Source organism: Jaculus jaculus, chromosome 6 (genome assembly GCF_020740685.1).
Source record: "Jaculus jaculus isolate mJacJac1 chromosome 6, mJacJac1.mat.Y.cur, whole genome shotgun sequence".
NCBI lineage: Eukaryota > Metazoa > Chordata > Mammalia > Rodentia > Dipodidae > Jaculus > Jaculus jaculus.
Window position 1 is genome coordinate 12,504,859 of NC_059107.1, and position 13,158 is coordinate 12,518,016.

The following is a 13,158-nucleotide window of genomic DNA, read 5'->3' on the forward strand; positions in this document are numbered from 1 at the left end:
TTTCCACTCTTTGATTCCCTTCCATGCCCTCCCATCCATCTTATTGTCTAGTCCATGAGGTGCTTGCTGGGTATGTAAGGCATCTTGGGCAGATTCAGTTTAGGTGTGGCAGATGAGTGAGACTATGTGTCAATTTTTTTTCTGTGATTGGGTTTTTGGTGATTCCTGTAGACCTTCACCAGCACTTAGGATTTTGGTTTATGTTCTCATTGTTGACTTTTCCGTGGAATCTGAGCCTCTTCCTTTCTCCTCTTTCCTTTTCTAGTTCCGGCCATCTTGCACAATGCATCCAATATAAGTGGAGGCGATATGCCTCTGTTTTCATTCTCAACTTTAATTTGCTGCTTCTTTTAACCTCTTGTCTATGAAATAGCAGCAAATGCAGAAATAATTGTCAGTTTCATAGAGGAAAACAGGCTGAAACGCGGACATGGTTACTGAAAGATGCTTTCCCTTTGCACTGACATTACCTAGACTATTGTATGCAGTTGCCTTGTGCCTCCCATTATTTTTAATTTCAGCTTACAATTAGAGCTTGCAAATTGAATTGCTTTCTCCGAGGAGCTGTGATTTCTCTATTTGGCAAGAGGCACCTCCTCCCACCACTTGCTCAGCTGAAATTAATGTGGTTGATTTTGTTCCCTTGTATTGCAAACGGGTCTGATCACTAGACTCATGATTGCACTTAGTAATTGCTTCCACAGAGTCTGTTGGGAAAGTGGGTATAAGTTGTGCTCTGTCTGATGATGAGGAGAATAGAGGGTCTCCAGGGAAGCACACAGAGCTTGAAGCAAGGACCTTGGGGATTAGAGAGATCTAGCCCTCTTCACTTACACTCGGGAGTCTTGTGGTGTTTACAGAGGCCATAAAGGGCCTAAATTGCCTCTTTGGAGTCAGAGAATTGACTATTTGTCATCACCCACAGACACTGTACAAGGAGCATATTAACACTAGATATTCTAGCTCCTTTCCACTTTGTAATGACCATCTTGACCAGTAGAAGTCTTAATATCTAATCAGTTCTTCATTTCTTCAGTTTCACATTTGTATCCAGAGACACAGAGGATCCCAAGACCTCATTACTGAAGTAGAACTAAAATGAGCCCAACATGGCTCAGGGAAATTCACGGAAGAGGGGGTGGAAAGATTGTTAGAGTCACAAGTTGGGACATTATGCACAGAGACATTGCCACTTCCCCATAACTGGTGGCTAACTCCACAATGCACAGCCCACATCCCCCGAAGAGGAGGGTCCCCTTGGAGGGGGGAGGACAGGGAGGAGACTACTGATGGTGCCAACAGGGCATGGCTGTATACACACTGTGTACATAAAAAAAGAGATTTGAATTAATTTTAGTTCCACAGATGAAAGGATTGGTCTTGTATTAAGGGACCTCTCGGTGCAGATGAGAGCATTGTAGACAATGAATGCAGAGGGTCACTTCATTGAGCTCCTTAAAAATCCAGCCTCAGCTGGCGTATATTGCATATTCTTATCTTTAGCTGTAGAACCTTCAGACCTTTTCTTGAATGTTGCCCATCCTGTCCTTTTCCTATTTGAGCTCAATGGAAGTTTATTAAATCACATGCTGGGGACAGTGCTGAACTGCAAAAACAAAATAAATAAATAAATAAAAGATAATTTGACTAAGTGAGTGAAGCCAAGTGTAACTATTTTCCTCAAGTACTATTTTGAACATCATCTCAAATATGAATACACATAGTATCCTTGAAGATGTGTGGCCCTAAGCTCTGCCTGTCACATGTCTTTCCAGTCATACTCTCCTGAGCAGCTTTGCTCACAGTTCATGGGCTGATGTCAGTGAACATGTGTTCCTGTTTTAAAGAAATTCAGAAGATACTGAGTGAAAGCCCAATATTCAGAATAAGCAACCACTGTGAAAAATCAGATCTTTGTACTTGCCTGTTAAATCAGTGGACAGTGGCTGGTTTGATGACTCTCGTAGGCCAACTTTCACCGTAAACTGGGAGTGAAGCAGGAGTCCTGGGACATCAAGAGACCTCCTTGCCACTAGAGGCCGCTCCCACTCCAAAGGCTGTGATAGACCTCAATAGATGAAGACATCAAAAGAACTTCTCTAAACTCATTGCAGCTGATGACTTAAGATTACAATTTATATTGTAATCTATCCAAGAGGGAGCTTGCCTACCTGTTCATTCTGCAAGCTCCAGCCTTATTTCAGAGTTTCTCGGTTTAGCAGTGAGAGCTTCAGTCAGTTCTCTAGAGCTGTTCTCAGAGCTTTCCACATTGACTTTGAATGATGTATGGACGTTTGTACTTTGCAAGGTACCACCTTTGCAGAATGCATGTCTTATTTGATTCCTTTCTCTAGTAATTTCACACTAAGTCAACCTCTTTGGCTTCTGGCTACATGCCACCAGTGAAGAGGAAATGCAAAATAATTAGCACAGTCCTGGGTCTGTAGAACTTGTTTTTCTGGAGATCTGACAGCTACAGAAGGACCTCAGCCTTCCTTTCACACATCCCTGTGTTAGCTCCTGATGGTCTTCTGCTGTGACTACACACTCCTGACTTTTTCTTGGCACCATTCAATAAAGGACAACCTAAGCACCACGTAGAAAGAGTTACTACTGGAGCTGGAGAACTTGCTCAGTGGTTAGGTCACTTACCCACAAAGCCTAATGGTCTGGGTTCAATTTCCCAGTAACCTGAAGAGCCATCTTCATGAAAGGGCACATGCATCTGGAGTTTGTTTGTGGTGACTAGAGACCCTGGTGCACCCGTCCTCTTGGTCTGTCTTCTTCAACCTCTCTCTGCTTGCCAACAAATAAAGGAAAGTATTTTAACAGAAATAGTTACTTCTTTTCGGTATTCCCTCAGCCTCCTTTTTATAATTATTAATAAGTGCTTGTTTTATTTTGTCATACATGCTTTTTACTTCTTTGCTTATCTGTTCTTCCTCTAGGACTAAAATTTCTCTAAGGCAGAAATTGTCTCAATCATCCTTATACCCTACTTTCCCCATTTCAGTAGACTACATATAAAGGATGTCTAATGATGGACTTCAAAGAAATTGTCTTTATGAAGCCTATCACTACATGCAATGAGCATGCAGCAATAACATTTTAATAAAACAGATGCCTAATATACTTTTATTGATTTGCAATGAAGGTTTGTGAAAACATTGCTGCATGTAAATATTGAACTTAGAATGAAAGAAAGGCCACAGTTCTATGGCAATTTAGAACTTCAGTTGCCTTTCTGGGCAGATGACAAGATGGGAAGTATATAAAGGGTAAAATGCGACTGTCTGTGGTAGGAATAGGCATACTATTCCAGAAGGAGATGGTGTCTTGTAGACCATGCCATAGGATTATACTCAAAGATTTTCATAGTATGTTTTCATTTACGTGAAAAATTTAGTGTGTAGATGTGCAGAAAATGCGATGATAGAATCTACTTTATGTCCTGTGTTGCTCATGTGAGGTGTGTAAGTTAACGCTTTAACATTTTCCACTGCTTACTATTGCTTTTTTGTGTTTTTAAAGAGTCACCAGGTCCCCTTTTGTTTCTTTTGACAGCATGTATGTGACAGAGATGAGGTATCTAGTAGAAAATGTCCTTGAGAAAGGAGACCAACTCCACCTGTAGGCTGGAAGAAAGTTTTGTGAAACCAGAAGACCATCTCAAACAAAAATCTTCATAACAAAATGAGGGTGTAAATAATTAAACTATTTTTACAAAAGTATAAAAGGTATAAAAAGTCAGTTTTTCAGGCTGGAGAGATGGCCTAGCCGTTAAGTGCTTGCCTGTGAAGCCTAAGGACCCTGGTTCAAGGCTCGATTCCCCAGGACCCACGTTAGCCAGATGCACAATGGGGTGCATGCATCTGGAGTTCATTTCCAGTGGCTGGAGGCCCTGGCATGCCCATTCTCTCTCTCTCTTTCTCTCTCTGTCACTTTCAAACAAGTAAATAAAAATAAACCAAAAAAAAAATTTTAAGTCAGTTTTTCTTCCCACATTCTCCAAATCCTGCCTATCACCCTAGAACACTAATTTCTATGCACTGCACATATATGTATGCACAAGTACTTGCCTATATACATGTGTGCACCATTTTGGTGTGAGAGCTTGCATGTTTGTGTGTTAGTGCACATATGTGTACAAGTGCAAATGTACATGTGTGCCAGAAGACATCATTGTCATTTGTGGTTATACATTGTGGTTATATATCCATCTCTTCCCCCCCCCCCCCGGTAAGGTTTTACTCCAGTCTAGGCTGACCTGGAATTCACTCTGTATTCTCAGGGTGGCCTTGAACTCATGGCGATCCTCTTACCTCTGCCTCCAGAGTTCTGGGATTGAAGGCATGTGCCACCACGCCCAGCTGTTCTTCTCTTTTTGATCAGGAGCTCAACAGCTGGTCTCTGTTGGTTGGCAAGTGAGCTCCAGGAATCTTCTCGACCCTCATTCTGAGGTTTCAAATATGCACTGCCAAGCCTGCCTAGCCTTGATGTGAGTACGGGGGATCTGATTCAAGAACTTAAACTTCCACGTCGGTCACTATCCTGACTGAGCTACTCCCCAGAACATGATTTTGTTTGGCTTCTAGTTTTTAAATTGCATATATTCAAAGAACACAATATAATATTTTGTCTTATGACATGTTTTTTTAAAATTTTTATTTATTTGAGAGCAACAGAGAGAGAGAGAGAGAGAGAGAGAGAGAGAGAGAGAGAGAGAGAGAGAGAGAGAGAGAGAGAGGCACATAGAGAGAGAGAGAGAGAGAGAGAGAGAGAGAATGGGCGCGCCATTGCCTCCAGCCACTGCAAACGAACTCCAGATGCGTGCGCCCCCTTGTGCATCTGGCTAATGTGGGACCTGGGGAACCGAGTCTCGAATCGGGGTCCTTAGGCTTCACAGGCAAGCGCTTAACTGCTAAGCTGTCTCTCCAGCCCATGACATGGTTTTTATTTTTTCCATCTCAGACTGGTCTCAAACTTACTATGGCCTTGAACTAATAGCAATGTTTCTACCTCAGCTTCCCAATGGGCATGCATCACCAACAGGCTTGTGTATGATATTTGACATGGATAGAGTAGTCCTTATTTAGCCACAATTTTGCTTTTCCTGATTTCAACTACTGTCAGCTGTAAGATGTAAACATTCATTGGAAAGGTCCAGTAACAGATGATTCTTAAATTCTTTTTATTAAAATATATTGCTGCAATTCTTCTATTTATTATTATTTTTCTTAACCTCTTACTGTTGCAATCAGGTTCACATTGTTGGTGGAAATCACCCTACCAAGAGCAGCTTGTGGGAAAAAGAGGTTTATTTTGGCTTATAGGCTTGTGGCCATCCTCCGTGATGGCAGGGGAAAACAATGGCATGAGCAGAGAGAGGGGCGACTTCACCCCCTGGCCAGCATAAGATGGACAATAGCAACAGGAGAGTGTGCCACACACTGGCATGGGAAATTTGCTATAGCACCCAAAAGCCCACCCCCAACAATACACCAACACCTCCAGTGGGCATTAATTCCCAAATCTCCATCAGCTGGGAACCTAGCATTCAAAACACCTATGTTTATGGGGGACACCTGAATCAAACCACCACACTTACAATGACTTATTTATAAATTAAACTTTATTATATAGATGTATGCACAGGGAAATCACAGTTTATGTAAAGTCCAGTATAATGTGTAGCTCTAAACATCCACTAAACATTGTAGAATGTGTCTCCATTGGCAAGGGCCAGACCACTGCATATATAATAAAGTGGTTACTATAGTTAAGAAAACTAAAATATCCATGATTTCTCAGTTACCCTGTTTTCTTTATGGCAAGAATACCCAAAATGTATTCTTCTGTCTGAAGCATTGTACTCTGGAGCTTTGCCTCATTTTCTTCATAACCAATGTTGAGCATGCATTTCACCCAGTGAAAGATAACGCACTTAATGTCAAGCTAGCCAATTTCTTATAAGCTTAAGTCCTTGAAGTTCAGCTTCCCTGCCTGTCACTCTACTCTGAGGGTTTTCTAGATGCTAGAAATTTAAGGAATGCTGCGGTGTCCAGGGCTGAGGAGACAGCTGGATCTCCATGGGGCTCGTTAAATTAGACTTAGCTAAAATGCGTACCATACTCCATGCCCTGGGCATCCAGTCAGATGTTGGCAACCCCATTTGGCCCTCATCCACACTAAACAGCCATCTGCTGGTCTGTCCAAGTGTCATGCAGGTGTGACTTTCCTTCTGCCTGCTCTGTAAGGCAGAGACAATTCTTGCAGGATGTGGAGAAGATTGTTGGGCTACATGAGAACTTTCCTGATACTGGTACATCTCATCCATCCAGTCATCTCCTGCTTCCATAGAGGGGATGCCTCCTTTAATACTTTTTGTTTTTCGAGGTAGGGTCTCACTCTAGCCCAGGCTGACCTGGATTTCACTATGTAGTCTCAGGGTGGTCTCGAATTCACAGCAATCCTCCTACCTATGCTTTCCGAGTGCTGGGATTAAAGGCGTGCACCACCATTCCCGGCATGACTCATCTAATAGAGTACTCAGCACCAGGGGTTTGGAGGGGAGGGAAGCGGGCACCAGGCAGCTGTAGTCACTAACCAAATACTTAAATGTGGTATTCTAGTTCTCTCGTCCCTTGAGGTTAACCTTCATGGAAAGGTTACAGCATACTTTCCAGAGACTGTAACTAGATTGTAATACTCTAGCTTCCTCCCTTGATTCTCTCTCCAGGAGAAGGCCCCCTTCTTTCTATCATGGAACACAAAGAATGATTTTGCAAGCATCTCATTTGTCGGTTTCAGCTTTTAAAAACTGATGTCCAGAAATGGATGATTTTTTTTTTCTGTCTCCAGTTCTTATGTCATGCCTTTCCATAATGGACAACTTAGGATTCAAATTGAGGTTACAAGGAATAAAGACTTTCAGGAAAAATGTACTCATTTAATGCTCACAGAATCATCTAATTCATGTATACAAATGCATTTGTGCATACACACAGTATTTTATTGTTGCTGTTGGCTTGCACAACTAGGATCATACATACCATATAATTTGTAACATATTATTTTTCAGTAGCAATTAGTATGTGGTGGTAAACATAGTTTAATTGCTATGCAATTTTTTTTAGTGTCAAGCATAATTTTTATATTATGAATATCTACTGTTTATTACAGATTATAAATACTGTGCCTCAAATCTGTCACTTGATTTCAAAATCATTAATGGAATGTTTCACTTTATGTAAAAAGACATGTAACACATAGAATACATATTTTTCTGCTTTAACAATGGTTCCCTAATTTTTTTTTCACAGTCCAGACCTTCCATAAATCCACACAAGGAGGGACATAAATTGTTATGAAGGTGTGCTGCTTCTTTTCTTTTTCTGCACTTTTCATATGTCTAAACCTCTTTTTTTTTTTTTAAGGTAGGGTCTCACTTTACCCCAGCTGACCTGGAATTCACTCTGTATTCTTAGCGCGGCCTCTAACTTATAGAGATCTTCCTACTTCTGCCTCCTGAGTGCTAGGATTAAAGGCGTGCAACCACCATGCCCGGCTGCCTAAACCTCTTTAAAGTATTCAGGTGCTGGATTGATCACAGACCAGAACTGCCTAGGAGGCATATTGTCATATAAACAATCAAATAAAAAATGCAACCCATGGGCTGGAGAGATGGCATAGGGGTTAAGGTGATGGCCTGCAAAGCTCAAGGTCCCAGGTTTGATTCCCCAGTACCCGTGTAAGCCAAATATACAAGGTGGTACTTGTGTCTAGAGTTAGTTTGCAGTGGCTAGAGACCCTGGTGTATCCATTCTCTCTCTCTCTTTCTCTCCCTCTTTCTTTATCTCTCAATTAAATTAAATAAAAATAAAATTAAAAACCTAATTCACACAACCAGTTTTTCTCATGGAGCAATTTGCCATCTCCTCTCCCCGTCTCAGAAGTCATGTCTGAGGTGAAGAGCAGACGTTCTCCTGAGGAATGTTCTTGCTTCCTTTTTCACATCTCCCCTGTGAGGTGTTCCTGCTGCCTTTCTCTCAGATCTCCTTAGGCTTAGCAGGCAAGTGCCTTAACCACTAAGCCACCTCTCCAGCCCCAAGCAAATATCTTTAAGACACAAGCATTGTTGTTAAATGTGGCCTAAAGGTCATTATCCTATCTAAAATATTGTATCAATGCTTCAGTGTTATCAAATATCTAATCATTATTTACATTTTCTAGTTGCATCAAAATTTTTTTATTCCATTTCTTTATTTCAATTAAGATTCTTGTGTGTGTGTGTGTGTGTGTGTGTGTGTGTGTGTGTGCGTGTGTGTGTGCACGTGTGTGTGCCTGCACATGTGTGCGTGATAAGTGGCAGCTAGAGGACAGCCTCAGATATTCTTCTCAAGACACTTACTGTCTATCTTTGTTGAGACAGGGTCCCTCATAAGCCTGAAGCTGACCAATTGCACTGGACTAGCACTGGGATTATAAGCACATGGACACCATGCTTAGCGTTTACATGGGTTCTAGGAATCAAACTGCGGTCCTCATATTCGCAAGGCAAGCTCTTTATTGACTGAGCTATGTTCCAAGATTCAGCAAGGTCCTCAACTTGCATTTAGTAGATAAATATGGTGAGTTGATTATAATGTATATAATTTCTCCTTCCTCAATTTTTTTCACAACTTGTTGTTAGAAGAAACCAGACATTGTTTGGTAGAGTCTTTTGCATTCTGTATTTTACTGCTAGTCCTTCCTTGCTGTTAGATTGTACGTTTGTCTGTAGACTTTGTTAATTGAAAGTTGGACATGTAGCAGCTCTCAACGTGTATTCTGGGGCACATGGGAATCTGAGAAGGGATTTACTGGTTCAAGACTGTAAAGACTATGATACTAATGTAGAATCATTCTATAATCTCATTCCTTCTCAGAAATGGGTAATGGAGTTTTTAGCATCTATTTGACATGTGATATCACAACAGGGTGAATGCCAAACAGAACTGTAGACAAAAACCCAAAGCCAGGTGGGAAGTGTAGGCAGAAGGATTTCAAATTTTCAAGCTTGACCCCAGACTGGGACATATTGTGATACCCTGGAGAGAGGAAGGATATAGAGCGATATCTGCAGAAATGGACAGAAGACAGAGACAGATAATATGAATATGAATATGAATGAAAAGCCAATCTTTTCATTACATAGATTCTTTTAGAAAATATATCTTAAGTTCTTGAAAATAAACTACTTGTATTAACATGTAAATCATTAATTATTCTAAATCAGTTTGTTGTTTAAAATTCATTATTATTGAGTGACTCCTCATATTTGCACATAGTTTAACAATGATGAGTTTTAGGTCATGTGCACTGGAATATAATCGGCTAAGGGTAAGTAGCATATCCATCATTTAGACCTCTGCCACTCCTTTGTGGTGAATGCACTCAGAATCTACTAAAAGAAAACAAAGTATAAACATCTCAGGATATTGGACTGGATGGTGTTTCTGGATATAACTCTGAATCCACAAAAATTGACAAATGGAACCCCATAAAGCTAAAAAGCTTCTTTACAACAAAGTAAACCATCCTCATAAACTACTACACATCTGACAAGGGTCAGAATATTCAGATGATATGAGGAGGTCAAATAATATCAAAAAGTGGACTAAAATAGGAAGAGACATTCTGAAAGGTACACGTACAAATGGTCAATAGATAAATGAAAATGTTCAATATTATTTATTATTAATTATTAGGATACCAGAAGCCAACACTGTAATGAGATACTGCTTCACCCCAGCAGAATGGCCATTACCAGAGATAAAAAAACAAATGGTAATCAATAATTTATCAGTAAATCAATAAATAAACAATCATTGGTGAAGAGGTAGAGAAAAAGGAATGCATAAGAACTTTAATAATATAAGTTCAAATCAGCACAACCATTGAGAAGAAGCATCATGGGGGCTTACCAAAAAGTATAAAATAAACCTAGGTGTGGTAGCTCAGTATAATTCTTATAATTCCAGTGCTTTAAGAGCTGAGATTTATAGTATCATATATGTTATGCTATATATATGCATATATATCACATTTTATATACTAATATATGATTATGAAACTTGCCTATTAGTTTTATACCAAAAAATAATTAAATTAGTATGATGAAAATATAGCCACATGTTCATTTGTAATGGAGCACTGTTCATCATAACAGCAATATAAATGTGTAAAAATAGATAAAGAACAGTTGATATTTGCACGTGGTAAATACCACCTAGCAATCCCAAATCATGTCATCACATCATTGGTGACAATGTGAATGTATCTAGGAGACATTATATTAAATGAAATATGTTAGGTACAGAAAGACAATTATTGCATTAAATCACAAGTAGATTTTTTTTAATAGTTTTTTTTTAATTTTATTTATTTATTTGAGAGCGACAGACACAGAGAGAAAGACAGATAGAGGGAGAGAGAGAGAATGGGCGCGCCAGGGCTTCCAGCCTCTGCAAACGAACTGCAGATGCGTGCGCCCCCTTGTGCATCTGTCTAACATGGGACCTGGGGAACCGAGCCTCGAACCGGGGTCCTTAGGCTTCACAGGCAAGCGCTTAACTGCTACGCCATCTCTCCAGCCCCACAAGTAGAATTTTTGTTTGTTTGTTTGCTTGCTTGCATGAAGTAGGGTCTTGCTCTACTTCAGGCTGACCAGGAATTCACTATGTACTCTCACACTGACTCAGGCTTATTACCCAATGATGTTTTATATACTTTGATATTCAAAGGTTTTAAGCTTCGGCTATTGGATGCAGTCCCAGTTGACTGCATCTTTCCTTGTCACATACTTTTAATATGAACATGTTGCTTGGTTCTATTTGGAACTCTTACTACAGGATTCTCCAAGCTCACATATTCCTTATCCTTATATTCCTAGACTCAGCATTATTTTTCCAAGGAGCTATACTTCTTTTATTGTAGAATGGGACATTTGGTATGCTTATTCCTACTTAGGTATTTCTTCTTAAAGACCTTAAGTTCGCAGAACAAATGTGCTTGCACTCATGCATATGCATAGACATGTAAATAAGCTTATATGTAATCTGAACCTATATGAAGCTATCTGAATTTATACTGATGTTCATTTTCTAACCCACACTTCTTTCCCTCCCTTTCTGCTTCCTCTTTTGTTAAGATTATTTTAATGAGTATGTGATACATTTATATTTTCTTTGACAGTACGTATTTTTTCCTGTAGTTTCTTGAGTTATTAATTGTGTGTGTATGTGTGTACCTCAAGTTTCTCTGTTTGTGCTATATAATTCTTAGGGTTGGACAGATGTTTCTCATATGTCCACCACCACCATATCTGACAAAACATTTTTCCCAACTTAAAAATCCTCCATCTTCCTCCTATTCAATGTTACCTGGTTCCTGTTTCTCAGGTAAATTTTTGGAATAGATATCTACAACCTGTGGGTTTGAGTGTTTCTTGTGTTTTTATTCTTTTGAGTGTTTTCTTTCCACAGAGCCAGTTGTAATTTTAATAAAGTTTAATTTTCCATTTTTTTTCTTGCATGTATTACGCTTTTGGAATTGTAGCTAAAAGCTCACACCCACACTTAAAATCACATGAATTTTCTACTTTATTTTATAATATTTTCTTTTAAGTTCTTATATTTGGTCCATTTTGAGTTAAATTCACATCTTAGAGGCATATCTTTGCATATGCATATCCAGTTGTTCTAGCACCATGTTATAAAAAGAATGTCATTCTTGTTAAAAAAATATTTTTATTTATTTATTTGAGAGAGAGAGAGAAAAAAAAGAGGCAGAGAGAAAGAGAGTATGGGAATGCTAGGAGCTTCTGCCGCTGCAAAGGAATTTCAGCATGTGCCACTTTGTGTATCCGGCTTTACATAGGTACAAAGGAATCCAACTGAGATTATGAGTCTTTGCAAGCAAGTGCTTTGAACTGCTAGGCCATCGCTCCAGTCCTAAAATTGTCATTTCTTAGTCTTTACTCCTTTGTCAAAGATCAGGTGATCATGTATTGTTTAGTTCGGTTCTGCTCTACAGTCTTTGCTTTAAATAATGTCACACTGCGTCGATCACTGTATTCTGTAACTAAGTCTTCGAGCCCTGAGGCTAAGCTGTGCCAGTTCTTTGACTTCATTCCTCGTCATTATTGTCTTGTCTGTTCCCAGGACTTCTAGACCTGGGGGGTGACTCATTCACATACACCAAACAGTGTGCTTTCTGGCATTGTGACTTTGTAGTATTTTTAAATTAGGATAGGCTTTTGAGGTTTTCTGTTTTCTGTTTTTTTTTATTAATGTTCTTTTTTTTTTTTTTTTTGTTAGCCTTCAGAGATTTAGGTATCATTCTGCCCTTGTCAAATACAATTTGTGTTAGTTGATTTTCTTCCCATCTTATCTCCCTGATTCCCCTGTTCTGTTTACATGCCATATATGTGCTTTCTTTCTTCCCTCAACTCCTTTCCTTGTCATCTTATTACCCACTCTAGGTAAGAATTCTACTTCTTTTTTTTTTTAGGTTCTGCCCACATTTGTTCCATCTGCATACCTCCTTTACATATATAGATATAGATATCACCTGCATATGAGTGAGAATATCCAGGTTTTGGCTTTCTAAGTCTGGATTGCATCACTTAATATTCTTTCCAGATCTATTTCTTGTAAAATTCATTTTTATTTATTGCTGAATAAAATTCCATTGCATATTACAATTTCATAATCCATTCCTCCGTTGGTGGGCATCTAGGCTGATTTCATTTCCTAGTTATTTTGAATAGAGTGGCAATAAATATGGATGTCAAGTTTCGTTGTAGTTCAATGCAGAGTCCTTAGAGTGCATGGCTAGCAGTGATACACCTGGGTGATATTACAGCTCTGTTTCTATTGTCTTGAGAAACACCCATACTGGTCTCCCTAACAGCAGTACTAGTGTGCATTCCCAGTAGCAGCGAAAGGGATTTTTCTTACCCTTGCCAGCATTTGTTTCCAGTTTTCTGGATGGTATATATTCTGACTGAAGTGAGATGATATCTCAATGTGGGTTGAATTTTCTTGGCTAGGGGTGTGTAATACCCTTAAAAAAATATGTGCTGGCCATTTGTATTCCTTAATTTGTGATCTGTCT